This window comes from Corvus brachyrhynchos, unplaced genomic scaffold (assembly GCF_000691975.1).
Source record: "Corvus brachyrhynchos isolate BGI_N302 unplaced genomic scaffold, ASM69197v1 scaffold178, whole genome shotgun sequence".
NCBI classification, from domain to species: domain Eukaryota; kingdom Metazoa; phylum Chordata; class Aves; order Passeriformes; family Corvidae; genus Corvus; species Corvus brachyrhynchos.
Genome location: NW_008239304.1, coordinates 1,621,868 through 1,635,708, shown reverse-complemented (window position 1 = coordinate 1,635,708; position 13,841 = coordinate 1,621,868). Strand labels below are relative to the sequence as shown.

At 37.6% G+C, this 13,841-nt stretch overlaps 1 protein-coding gene across 3 annotated transcripts in view; it reads left to right on the top strand.

Annotated features, from left to right (window-relative positions):
• The window catches only part of TLL1 (tolloid like 1), a 130,854-nt gene that overhangs the window by 2,836 nt on the left and 114,177 nt on the right, over nt 1-13,841 (top strand). The window lies entirely within an intron of this gene.

Sequence of the window (13,841 nt, the reverse complement as noted above, 5' to 3'; positions counted from 1 at the left end):
GTCTGCCGGGGTTTCAGCCGGGCAAGCCCACGCGTCCGGCTCTCAGAGCCCGACTGGTGCGTGCTGCGGGCTGGTGTTCCACAGCGTGTGCGGTGGGTGCCTCCCGCGTGCTCGGTGCCTGACAGATCCCTGTCTAAACCGTGCGGGGAGAGCTGAGTTGCAGCCTCTTCTCACTTAGCACAGCAATTGAGTGATTTTCTAGAACGTTTATCCTACTGATTTAGGACTGCAGCCTCCTTAAAGCCAGGTACAGTTCTTCACCCATTAAAGTTATCAGTAACAAGAACTGACCTCAGGGACCGGGTTCACTGGTACTTCAGTAGACAAGTGTATCTCGGTGATGCTTTTTTTTCCCTCCCCAATGTGTTATCAACAGTGGTTGTCCATTCCCAACAGCTCTATTGTTAAACAAGTGCTCAAGTTTTCTAGCAGCCTCCTTTGCATTAATTATTTTATATTCTGAAAACTAGTTCAGCCAAAGGTTGTGTTCACTATATCTGTGTGGTTTTCTTTAATTTATTGAAGAGAATGTGGTGTACATATATGCCAAATATGCAGACACTCTGTTTTTCTAATCACAAAAATATTTTGTTCCTAAGTGTGAATTGTTAGGTCTGATTTTCTTACAGCTGGAGAATGTTCAAAAAGAACAGAAGCAACTGCAAACAAAACATTATTTTTTCCTCAGTTAGCACTCACAAATAAATATAAGTAACTGGTCATAGTTAACCTGCATTCTTTTCTTCTGGTCTGTAATTCTTTAAGAAGATTCATATGCATCATTTCATATAATGAGAAATGCGTATTTACTCTCAGTTGCTGTGGGATTCTCGTTTCATAGTGGGAATAATTAGCAATTATAATTCACGATACTAAGTGTTTAGAGGTTATGCATGAGAGAAAGACAACAGTAGGAGACTGCAATTTGATCTGCATTGCCAATTCCCTGCCATCACTCTGTTTTGCCTGGAGAAAGAAGCGTTTGTTTGGAAAATTTGGCCCATGGAAATATTTTATTGAAGTTCTTGCTTGTGCTGCTTCACAGGTATATGGAGCTTAGGTACTACAGGGATGAGAGACAGGTAGGTGTGCGGAGAGTTACCTTTGTGTAGTTCCTCTTAGTCTTAAAAGCTGTCACTTTGAAGTTCTCTACCCAGTAAAACCCCCATTTTTTTTTTGTTTGCTTCTTAGTGTGTGGTAGTCCTTCAGAAATAAAAATGCACCTAACTGCTGCACACTGGGTATGTACCACGTACCCATCATTTTTCATAAAAAATTGAAAGCTCTAGATATCAGTGAAACTGATCCTACAACGGTATTTTGCAATTTACTTTTCCTGCTAGACCTTCCTTAAAGGCTCTGTTAATCCTAGACTGTAAAGTACTGGTGCCTGATCAAAGATGCTGGGAGTAGTGGGTGCTCAGCCTCTTTTAGCAGCACAGCCCAAGTCTGTGCTCTCCCTAGGTCAGCTCTTATCGGCTGGGGTGGGTTTTGGACTCCCAGGAGTAAGTTTACTGATCTCTGCCATCAGGATGGGCTCCACAGTGAGGCCCTGTAGAAGGACAAAGCCAGGCTTCACACTCAGGGGTGTGAGACGTTCACACTCAAATCTGGGTGTCACTCTATGCGCAAGGTAACAGGATAAAATAAGAGAATTCTTGCACAGATAACATTCAAGGTATGCAAGCTTTGTATCTTAGATATAGTCAACACCTGTTTTTACTGCATCTTGAGGACCTGCAGCTGAGGCTGTAAAAGTGGTTTTGTTTTTTTTTTTAAGCTGTTCAGGCTGGTCAGTTGGGTCAGTGTTGTTAGGAACCAGATAAAAGTGAATTTCTGCAACTTAGTAAAATGGAGAAACACCCAAACCCACTATGGTTTTACCTAGTGACATGCTTCAAAACTCCAGTGATACCTGTGCAAATTTTAGACATGTTAGAATAATTTTACCTACCCCCAAATATGTTGATGCAAGATTGTTTGACCTGTATTTTCGAAGTTATTTGTGTTCAAATTTTCTCCAGTGAGTAATGTTCACTGCTTAGTTTTTATTGCATAGACTACATGTGAAAACACTTGTAATCTTGTGACAGAAAGCACTGTACATGAGGCATCAGATCCATAGTTAGATGAAGTTACAATTCTATATCTCTTTATAGATACTATCCTAACTCTGTTGAATAAACCTTTCTCCCTGGCTTTTGTGAAAGAACTGAAGAAATTTACCAGAAACACAATGTGACAGCCTCTGAGGGGTTATTTTGGGTATTCTGTGGGATTTTTTTATGGGTACTATGTGTGTATTTTAATATTTTCACAAGGAAGGGATCATTTTAGTGAATGTGCCTAGAATCACACTGTTGCTTTGACTTCCTGGAAGCGGCACAGTGCGGGATGCTATAGAGGCTGAAAAGTACATTTTCTTACAATATTTCCAGCTTTGTGAAAAACCTACAGATAACAAGTGTCAGTCAGATGCCCAGTAGAACTGGCAATTGTTTCTGGAACTGATGTTTCCATTTGCATCTAAAACAGCAGCTATTTTGTGCAACAACCCCAAAGTACACTCTCAGTAGTGAAGCCAGCATACTGGGAGCCCCAGTACTTCAGGTAGGAGAAGGGCCTGGAGAAATGTTGTGATGCTGTTGGGGAGATGACCACTGGAAGGAAGCTGTTGACATTGTGCAGAAGAACTTGATGAGCTGTGTGATTTCCCGTGGGTTTGTCTGCAGACCTTTAACCTATGTGTGAATTTTGGGTCATGCTACTCCTCCTTATAACAAGAATCCTGGCACACTGTAACAGCGGGATGTGATGTAACACAGTTTCTGTGCTTCTGATGTCTCGGATATTTCCTTGTGTCTCTCTGCAGGATATTGCCCCCAGTGTTTACTGTTGTGAGTTCAAGTGTAAGGCATTCTTAGTTCATCTTCAAGATCTAATTTGCCAGAAGATGTGAAACTGGGAACACCGCACTCTAAAGAATCTAAGGACATAGATCAGCATTTGTATAATCAGATACCACTCCAAAGAATAAAATGCTGAGTTAGATTTCAGTGGGCATCATCAGACTTTTCAGATTGCAGCATGCACCTATATTTATCTGTGGATTCCTGTAGTTTTTCTTTTTGTCCATTCTTACCACAGTTTATGATGTATTCAGGATATCTGCTGAGAAACATAGAGAGTGAGATGGGTAGAAAAATCATTTCCCATCCTGTAATACTTGTTCATAGCCTGCACTTAGTTGATATTCAATGTTTTTTGAAGGCTTTTGTTTTGTTTTCTCAACAACTTTGTTTTCCTAAAACAAAACAAAGCAAATAAAAAAGAGAGCATACTCTGGTGTGGTCTTCCAATTAAAATACCGCGAACGGTGGGAGATTAGGCTAGAAGCCTTCGTTTTGTTGCATAGCCACAGTGTTGAGGTCTGTTTCAGCCTCTGGACAGCTGACTGTCCCCAGATAAGTCTCTTTTAGCACTTCTTCTGTGAGGTACTTCACTTCCTAAAACAAGTGTTAAAGGTTTGGGAAACAGGCTTGAAGCTGAGTTCCTTGGGCTATTATTTTTCTCTTTTGTAGGCCTTGTTTTCTTGTTTTTTTTCTGCACCAGAAATTCTGTATTGCACTGGGGAAAATTCTCCCAAGGAAAACTTCACTGAAACTTTTACAGTTTTCACTGTAGTTAGTTTGGATTACTACCCCTGCCAAAACCCAGCTAATTGGGATCTTTTTCCTTTCAAATCATGTATGAATTACTTTTATTTTTTTTTCCTCAGTGAAGCTAGATAAAAATGTCAAAAAAAAAAATCTTGAAAACAAGCAATTAAATTTATGGCTTCATGACTTGAAAGTTCGTTAGCATACAGTTATTTGACTAAGAACAAATTCTGTCTGTATGCATGCCCGCCTGCTGGAGAATTAGAGAAAATTAAGGCAGACCCTCCTCACATGTCCATTTCTCCCTCCTGTGAGATTCTAAGGAACTCATTTGGTTACTTTGCACCTTTATAAATAATAAAAAAAGTTTGGATTGTCTGTAGCAGGGAAATTAGTATTTCCCACATCACTGAAGCATGAAACCTAGTAATGTATTTTATTTGTGAGTAGCTGAACATGAAAAATTGATGGTAGATGTTGAGTACAATTGTTATACCATATCATCTGTAACTGCAATCTAACTATTGTTTTTTATTGTTGTAGCAGCAGCTTTCTATGCTGCTACATTGTAGGTTTTTTTTTTAGTTTCCCTCTTGTGCTCTGGGACATGTTCAGTAGTAAGCATTCTAATTGTGCAGCCTGGTAATAGGAAAATTCTTAAAACCTCTGATTACATGTTTTGGATCTGTGCATGATTTAGATAATTGAGGTATTTCATATTTATAGTTCAGTCATGTAGTAGACTCTTAAAGATATATTGTGCAGTTTACACTAATATAGAGGTTGTGCTGCTAATATTGCTTGCCAGATTGACAGAACTGTGACTGTTCATGTAGTAAATGCATAGTGTAGGCAGCTGAAACAGAAACAAGCTTTTCTGAACAGTCTTCCCAACTGGTTTCCATCCTGCTGTGGATAAACTTATAGGGTAAATAAGACTACTGACAAATTTAGCTTTTAAATAATTTTTTCCCCCCCAAAATTCTCCACCATTACTTTATTGTTGATGTCCTTAAATGTGGTATCTCAACAGCTTTGAAAGAGATTTGTGAGAACATAAAGTTCTTTTTCTCCTCAGCTTCATTGAGAAGATTAATTCAATATGAAACTCTGGGAAAATTACATTAAACGAGCATGTTTTATGTTCTAACTTTGCGAATATCCTTCCACACCAAAGGCTCAATTTCATGTCCAGACCACTTTCCATAGGGATCTGCTTCTGAATATATATCCTGTGTGTCAAACAAGTGACCTGCAAGGAGGAGTATTACATCACTGCAAAATGAGTCTAGCTGGCAAATCTAATTGAGCTTGGAATCAGGTCCCCAAGGCAAACTCTGAAACATTCACCACACCTGGATGTCTGCCTTATGTCATTCCGATTGCCCCTCTGGACAATAGGGTTGATAGGCTTATGACATAATTTCATTCACTTCTTTTTGGAGAGAAAATCATGTCTGGGGTGCATGGTAGTGACAGGTCTGTAAAATGGAAGAGCTGTAAGAGAGGAGAGTCAACTTCTGGTTTTCACAAGCACAGGGGACCTTGTGAAGAAGAAGACTTTTTTGTTCCCTTCCTGGATGCATTATAGTACTCTAAATTTTATAAGATGAACAAGGGAAGAAATCTCTAGTCTTTGTTTAGAAAAGATGTATTTATCCTTAAACTGAAATAGTTTTTTATAGTTTGGTTTTCAACCAAGCAAAATATTATGGTATATAATTTTTGTTTTTAATATGTATCTGAAGAAAAGTTATATTCTAAGAGCGATATTACAGAGCAAAACTAAGTTTTGGCCTTTCAAAGCTTTCAGTTGGATGAGCAGCATTTCATAGTGTTTTTCAGATTTTCTCAGACTTATTAGGATCTTTCTAATCTACTTGTTTCAGTCATTATTGAATTCAGTTCATTCCCCCCATTCTTAACCACAAGCAATCTCTCTCCACCTCCCTACTACATTCCTTCACAGTAACAGAACTGAAAGTGTGACTAGAGAAATCTTTGTGTATTTTTAGTTCTGTCTTGTCAGAATATTTTTCTTGGCTAAGACAGAGCTAATGGCCAATCTGTTAATGTGTTTTAATGCATATTCATTCTTTGTGTCTGCTGTGTATCTTCTACTTCTTTTCCTGTAATTTCTGTCATTGTTACTATGGCAAGTTCCCTTGCTTCTGGATTCCCCCTCCACTGAATGCATTTTTTACTTGCTTTTCGGCTTTTCACAGTGCTGCCTGACCAGTCTTCTACTCCTTCCTGTTTTCTTCCCTTGATGTGTTATTCTCTTGTTTGCAATTATCAGTTATTCCCTCCAAATATAACTTCTAGCTCATCATCAGACTTTCTGTAAGACTGTCCTCTAGTGCTTCGATAGCTCTGTAGCAAAGAAACTGGGCACCTGTGCTCACAGCTGGAAATGAGGAGGAGGAGAAAGATGAGTGGGCTGTGTGTGACCAGCATGTTCTCAGAGGCCTCATGCTGGATGCTCAGTGAGCTGCAATGATCTGTTAAACACTGCACAGCCAATCCTGAAATATCCAGCTACAAATGTTTTATACAGAACACATACGTGGACTTTCTTTCTGTGTTGGACTCACATATCTAAATATCAAGATTTGATGTGGAGACAGTCCCTTGCTGATCCATAGGAATAAGAGTACTCTAAGTACTTGAAGTGTAAAGGTGGTATAAATAGTAACACAGCAGAACAGGTTGAGCTGGGAAGTGTGAAGGTGGAGGCTGTGCTGTGGACATATGTAGAGTGTTGGTGTGTGACCCATGTGAGTGATTCTCCTGCAGACTGTTACGGAGGCAGCTCCCACTCAAACAGATACTCTCAGGTGACTTTCTGGGGGGAGTTTTGCCTGAGTAATGGTCTGCAAGTGCAAATGTTGAGTGACTATAAGTGAGTATCATGTGTTTGAAAATATCTGAGCACGATCAGATAGCTCTTACAGAGCAATAATGCTTCAAAATGTAGGCTTGTGGGTTTTCTCTTCAATATTATAAAACAGAGATTGTCAAGATCAAAGTGCCAAAAAATCAATATTGTTCTAAAATAACTCCTATTTTTTTTGTTGAGGTGTGTGAAATACGATGCCTAATAGGATATGCAGTGTTTATTAAACCAATTTCTTTGCTATATATAGTTCCATGATAAAAAGATCTATCAGTAATTGACTCTAGTCAATTGATTTTGAATTTTTTTATTCATTTTGGTGGTTATAAGTGATGCCTGATCAGGGAATAACCAGCAAAATCAGGACACAGAATTGCAAAGGAAAGATGTTTATTTTAAAATTCATTTTCAGTGCATTTAAATCTGACTCTGGAAATTCTCTGTCTTGCTGTCCTCGGGAATTTCATGTCTTTTCCTACAGAAATGGAATGAGAGAAACACATTGCTGCATTTGAAGGGTGCCAGTACCTCTCCAACCACATTGTGATCCTTGGATGTTGTAAATTGTATGGTGGAATTTAAGTATCAGCTCTTGTAAGAAGTGAGGGGACAAGGACATCAGCTGGGGATGTTGTATCAAAATAGTTGTGCAGATGAGTTTCATTATTCTCACACTGGTAGCAGCAGTTAAATATATTCCTAGTAACAAGTTTAATTGTTATTAAACAAAAATGAGTCCATTTTATTGGTGTCTGATGTTTTAATAGGTGTTAGTTAGATACTTTCTTGCTGTCATGGGCATTGTAGCACTAAGACTTTCAACACTTTTCCACTTGCCCAAAAGAGTATAAAGAATTTTGCTTAGGGCACAGTGATTGTCCAAAGAGTGGCCAAAAGGCAGAGCTTCCTATGTTTCCAGATGATGCATTCAGATAAGCAAATAAAATAATTTCAGATGGTTCTTATATAATATCAAGATTTATTTAAACAGTTTACTTGCACAGCGAATTATATTTGCTTTCATGAGGAGTAGTTTTAGAACAACTCTGAGGGTGTGAGAACATGACGATGAACTGCCCAATTTCTCCATCTGGTAAAATGTCCTTATATTTATAACAAATTTGCATACATCTTCATTTTCACTTGTACTTGCTTTTTTCCCTTACTCAACATTACTCTTACAATCGTGCTCTTACTTCAGCTTTATTTGTAGGTAGGTTATGCCACACTACTTTACAACTGTTTCCATACTTACAATTCTGTACTTCATCCCTAAATATATAAGCAAATGGATAAATGAGGTATTTTGTGTTCAGGCAATCAGCTTAGCCCTTTTCTAATGAAGAGCATGATGTGTTTCCATGAATAATTGCCAGCATTGTGTTGAATGCAGGTTACCCATCTTTTTATGATCTTCATTTTAGGACCAGGATCTTTGTCATGTCCATCAGCCCATCCTTTTGTCATAATATAAACTACTGAGTCTTTAACTATGGAGCTCTTCAAGACTACTGATTCAGGACTGAATTGTGGAATCCTTTTTCTTTTTGTTATTGATATACCATAATTGCATTATGTTCTGATAATTTACAGAGATTAATCTTTTGTGCTTGGAAAAGAAATTATTAAAGAAAAACCCACAATAAACCCTCAGACAAAAAATATTAATTCAGCCTGTAAATCGCTAAGGAACACAGCTTGCATGGGTGTTTCATTCCCCCAAGGTTACATTATTGGAAAAACTGTTTAATGAAAGCAGGGTAAAAAGATGTTCAAGTTAGTAAAGAGAAAATGAAAGAGAAGAAACATGATAAATGTGAACAATTTTAGAAATTGTACAAGAAGGTAAAATAGAAGATATTTGTTTCTAGTTCTATTAGTTTGTTAAATTCAGAACTGGAAAATTCAGAACAGAGACTAGGAGCCATGTGGGGATTTTATACAACTTTTTATATTGAAATCTGCTAAAGCATTCCACTGAGTCAGTATTTGGATATATGATATGACATTTACATAGGTAGCAGGTGTATCTGGACATCTGATATTTAGTAATAGTAACAATAATGATTTTCAAGTGGATATATACCTTAGGCTTCAGTGTTCAAGCCAGTATTTAGTAGCTTGAAACAAGGATGAACCCGAATGTGTGGCAAGATTACCCCTGTCTACCTACTCCAAATTCTTGTTTCTTTCTGTAAAGCAGCTGGTGGTGACTGCTGTCAAAGACAGGACCTTGGATATGATCCAGTGTTGCAGTTCCTTTGTTCCTCAGCCCTCCCTAAGTGCTATTTCAAAAACTCATGTCTTGTAGCATGCCTAAAAGATAAATGCAATTTAGCTATTTTGGGAAGTGAATGAATTTCAAAGCTCAATCTGACTGTAAACACATCGACCAACTATGTTTGATGGGAATGAATGTATGCAAGCATACAAGAAGAAAACTGCATTTACCTACGTTTATAAATTGTCAGTATGAGTCCAGTGGTGCACTTGCACACGTGTTTATCTATGAACCACATGTATGCACATGCTCACCTGACTACCTAAGGAGCTACCACTGAGGCATAGATGCCTACAGAAGTATCAATAGAGGCTCTTTAAAGTCACCTGTACAGATTGTGTGGGTGCTTTTCTTCTATTTGCTTTTCCCCCACTTGTAAATGCCAAGGTAACTTGTGTGTAAATCTGATTTAGAGGCCATTGGACTCAGTGGGAATGTTTCCAGTTACTTTAGAGATTTTGTTTATGGTGAATAAGTAATAAGCAGAGCTGACTAATTTAATTCTGTGTATTTGGGCTCTGGCTTACTTGTATGCATGTGCTCACATGCTTTGCAGGCACATCAGTGAAGGCAGTTGGATTTTTGCCCCAGTTTCTGTAGTTGTCATCACTAACACAAGAGTATCATGAAATCTTACATTCAGTGACCTTGTGATTACAGGTTCTTTCTTGCTGGACTGGGGTGTGAAAAAAACCCAGCAGCTTGAAGAGCATCTGATTTTCTCTTTTTTCTTTCCCCTTATAAGACGCCACAGGATAAGACTGGATTTTGATTACTGCAACTATTTCCCAATCTTTAGAGATAGGTTTCTTCTTGTCATAGCTGAATACTTTATTAATTGTTCAATCTGATAAATGGCTAAAGATGTTGATGAACATGATGGTTGCAGTTGCAGATACAGTTCCTTATCTGTATAATTTCAGGAAATGTAGAGTCAAATAATAAGCCATTTGTTACAAAATACAGCAGGCATGTGAAACTAGTATCAGTCATGTACCATTAGCTAAAGTTTGACAAGCCCTGAAAGTTTCTTCAGTGATTTGCAATATCCCCAAATTAACACATTTTCTAATCCAGAGACTGCTAGAAGCTAAAGAGATCTTGGAAAACTAGGAGGAACAGGTGTACTAATACCCCCATTTGTTTAGTAAATTGAAGAATTAGTTAATGGCAAAATAAGAAGGGAGTAGAAAGTATTTTTTCTCCCAAAGCTATGTGTAGTTTGGATGGATTGCAAAAGCTCAAGATTGCCATATAGAACTAAGTAACCTTAAAACATAGCCTAACTCAGTGCAAATCTTGCACTTAACCACGTAGTTTGTTACTTCTCTGTTTTGAAAACTTATGTTTTCTTTCTGATGTTGTTTTTCCTGTGTGTTGCACTTAAATCATGGCCAGAATGAGAACTGTAGGTGATAAATGAGTCTAGATTTGACTGAGGATTCTTGTTTGATGAGAGCTCTTGGCTTTAGTTATGGGGTTTTCTGGAGTTAATTGGTAAGGGAAGGAAGTAAGGAGAAAAATCTTTCCCCTTCATTAAGAGATTCACTTTCTACAGTTTTTTGATCCTATGATCACTAAATTGCAGGAGTGGTAGAGAGTGGAGAGTGTAGGAGAGGGGTTTCCTGGTTTTTTCCCAGTTTTTAATCTGCGTTCTTGAGGATGAAACCATTTTACACGTGAAATACAGGTGAAAATACAGAAACCTAGTTCAAGTCTTTTGGATGTTTTCATTCATAACACCTTTAATTTGGAAGAAGCTGAATTAAATATGAATTGTAGTGCTGACGGATCACAGTCAATGTGTCTACAGAAGTGAAACATGAGTAAAGAGAATTTATAACATACGCTTCCTTTTGCTTTATGGAAGAGAGCCAAATAAAAAGCTGCCTCCTAGATCAGTAGTGTGTTTATGGAGATATGCAGATCTTTTAGCTAAAGCTAAAATGTTAGAGAGAAATGCAAGCTATTCTGCGGTGCTTTAAATCAAAAACGTGGAGAGCCAGCTAAAGTCATGACAATCTTTATCAACTTGAACAAAAATAATTTTTCTTGGCTATTTTTTGAGATTTTTATAACATGTCTTAGATTTATTTGGTGTATGGTATACCATTCCATCACATATAATGTATTTTTACTGATTGATTGATCTAGACATTCTAGGTTCAAGTTTATATAAGAAATTGAATAATTTCCTGAGTTACTTACTTTTATAATCAAGTCTTTCCAGACATTTTGTCTTTCCTAATTATGAACAAGGTCAGACTAAATAACAGCCATAAGGAAAAAATCAACAAAAATGAACATAAATAGTAGTCCTCAGTTCTGACTATATAATCTTATAGAAGAAGAAAAATTATTTGACCCTTGGTTTCTGCTCACATAATCTGGCTTGACTTCATTGACCTAAAATGTCCTAGGTTTTATCAGTGGAGAAATTTTTTTTTCCTTCCAGCAAGCAGATGATGTGTCATCAAAATCAGCAAAGACCTAGATAAGATTTTGGATGTACTTGCAAGTGCTAAAGACAAAAGTTAACATTCCCATTCTTACATGCCAATCAATTGTGATTCCTTTCATGCTGTTCTGATATGGAAATAAACCCTTTCTACAGCTGGCTGTCTATTGGAAAAGAGCATGTTCAAGATTAGCTCCTGCACTAATGGAGCTACAGGGATTCCTTATTCCCCGGGCACAGCCAAACACACACTGCATCTTTCCTTCTTGCCCTCTTCAGAATAATTTCTGGATTTAGTTTCTTGTCCTGCTTGTTGCCTGAGGAGTCACAGTTATCTGGCTGGATAAGTGCTTAGAGAAATCATAGAGAATTTGGTTATTTGCCAGGGGAAGCCAGGTAATCAGGTAAAACTGAGATGCAAATGATAGGTGAATTATCCTGTGCTGAGCCCTCTGCAGCCATAGACAGATGATTTCCAGCAGAAATTTCTGTGAGTGCTTTTTTTCTGCAGATCAAACTGCTCTCTGTAGTTTATCTGCTACTAAGGTACTGACTTTTAATTAATGATACACATATTCATTCATACAATTCCTAGTGGTATTTTGTTCCAACCTGTCATTCAGTTAAATATGGATGAATTGTTCTTGCACAGATATTTCGGTTTTGCTTTTGGATGCTGCTGTGGATTGTTCTTTGGCTCTTACACCTGGTAAAATGGCTTGGCTTATAAAGATTTTTTATCAGGAGGTTTGGTAAACTTCCTTCTGTGAGATTGGTCTAAGAAAAGGTAGCTACCTTCCTTGCAAACTTTGAATTTCATCTCTTTGGGCTATCATAGCTAAAATAGCGCCGCCTCATATTCCTGCCGTGGGATGCAGCAGATCAAACAGGTGGGATGTGGAAGAACCTGCAGTAATGATATGTTACAAACCCTGGATTGTGTTAGGTGGGCCATGGTGTGGACTGTGCAGCAGGGAGCTATGTTCTGGGCAGTGACCCACAGCAGCTAATGAAGGTGTTTTTTGGGGGGTTTCTTCCCCTCTATGATAAAGTAGTGTTTTCATTTTTTTCTGACTTGTGTGTCCTGGCACATTTATGTATGAATACTAAATGCTTTATGTTTATGTCCTGCAACTTATAAGGCTGAATTCTTCACTCAGACTGCAGATCCTTTCAGGATCTCTTGTTACTTCTAATGAAATGAATGGCATGGTGGCGTTCACCTTAATGAGGTCAGAATTTAAGGCTGAAGAAAAACTGTAGTTAGGGTCACTTTACTGAAACTTACTGGAGGTGTATTTCTTTTAACAATCCATTACAGTGAAGTCAAGAGGTAACTGGGTAATTATGGTGTAACTGTTTTTTTGGTGGTTTGTGATGCTTTTATACATACATACATATATTTTTATATATATGTAGGCATTGCAATTGGAGAATCTTTCAGAAGTGACATTACGGTAGAATAATTTCCAAGCATAATCAGCTGTTTTAAAACAAACAAATAGTTGCTGTTACTACACAGAAAGAAGCAGATAATCCATGTAGTTTAACCAACCTCTTTGAATTGGATGCAAAGAAAAACTAATTTTAAAAGCTTTTGTTGTTGTTCCCCCTTTACAGTAGGAAATTATATGGAGAGAAGATGTAGCATAGAGGAACTGTTCTGTGCTGTAAGCCAAAGGACATCATTAGGAACACTCCTATTATCTGGAAGCCTGACTTCCTGTCTCAGTTTCCTCGTGGGTCTCAATGAATGGCAGAAGAAATGGAACACTTTCCTGCTTGGCCAAAAACTCTACTAAATGACTCCTTTGGCTGCATGCCACTCCATGCTCTGGAATAAATCCTGCAGCTCCCCCCTGAGTCTGGAGGGTATTTGCTGCAGTTCCTTAGGGCTGGTGGAGTGAATTTGAGAAAGCCCGACCTTCCCAGGGATACCGTAATGCTTCAGGTGTCCTTTTGTACATCTTGAAAAATTCTTTTTGTGATAGAGAGCAATAGATGCAACAACATTTTATTAATGTAAACTTCCATGAGAATGAAGGGATGGTAAAGAACTGCAAATATGTTAGGATTTTCATATTTGGTAAATGATTTTACTACTGTAGCATGCCTTGTAAAAAGTACCAAAGACATGCTTAAAATAAGATGCTTTTAGATAGGCATTCAACTCAATAACTAATTCTCTGAGTTTTTCCCACATAGTTTTATCACATCAACTAGTGTTGATGTGCTAAAGTTATAAATATACTTTTATTGTAAAGTATAAAAATAAGGTAGTAAAGATTTTTGTATATAGAATAAATCAAATTTCAGACATCTTATTAAGTGCAGTAGATGATGCATCTGTCATCTTTTATTCATAGAGAGGATTTTAAATATTTTTTTTTTTTTTTTTATTTCTGGTCTTTGGTACACTTCTTTAACATACATATTAACCCCCAAAACTTTCAGTATCTTCTCTTAGCTCTGATTTTAATTAAAGCTGCAGCAACAAACTTTTGATTCAGTTGTTACTGTCAGTTTCTATACTTTCTATTTTAACTA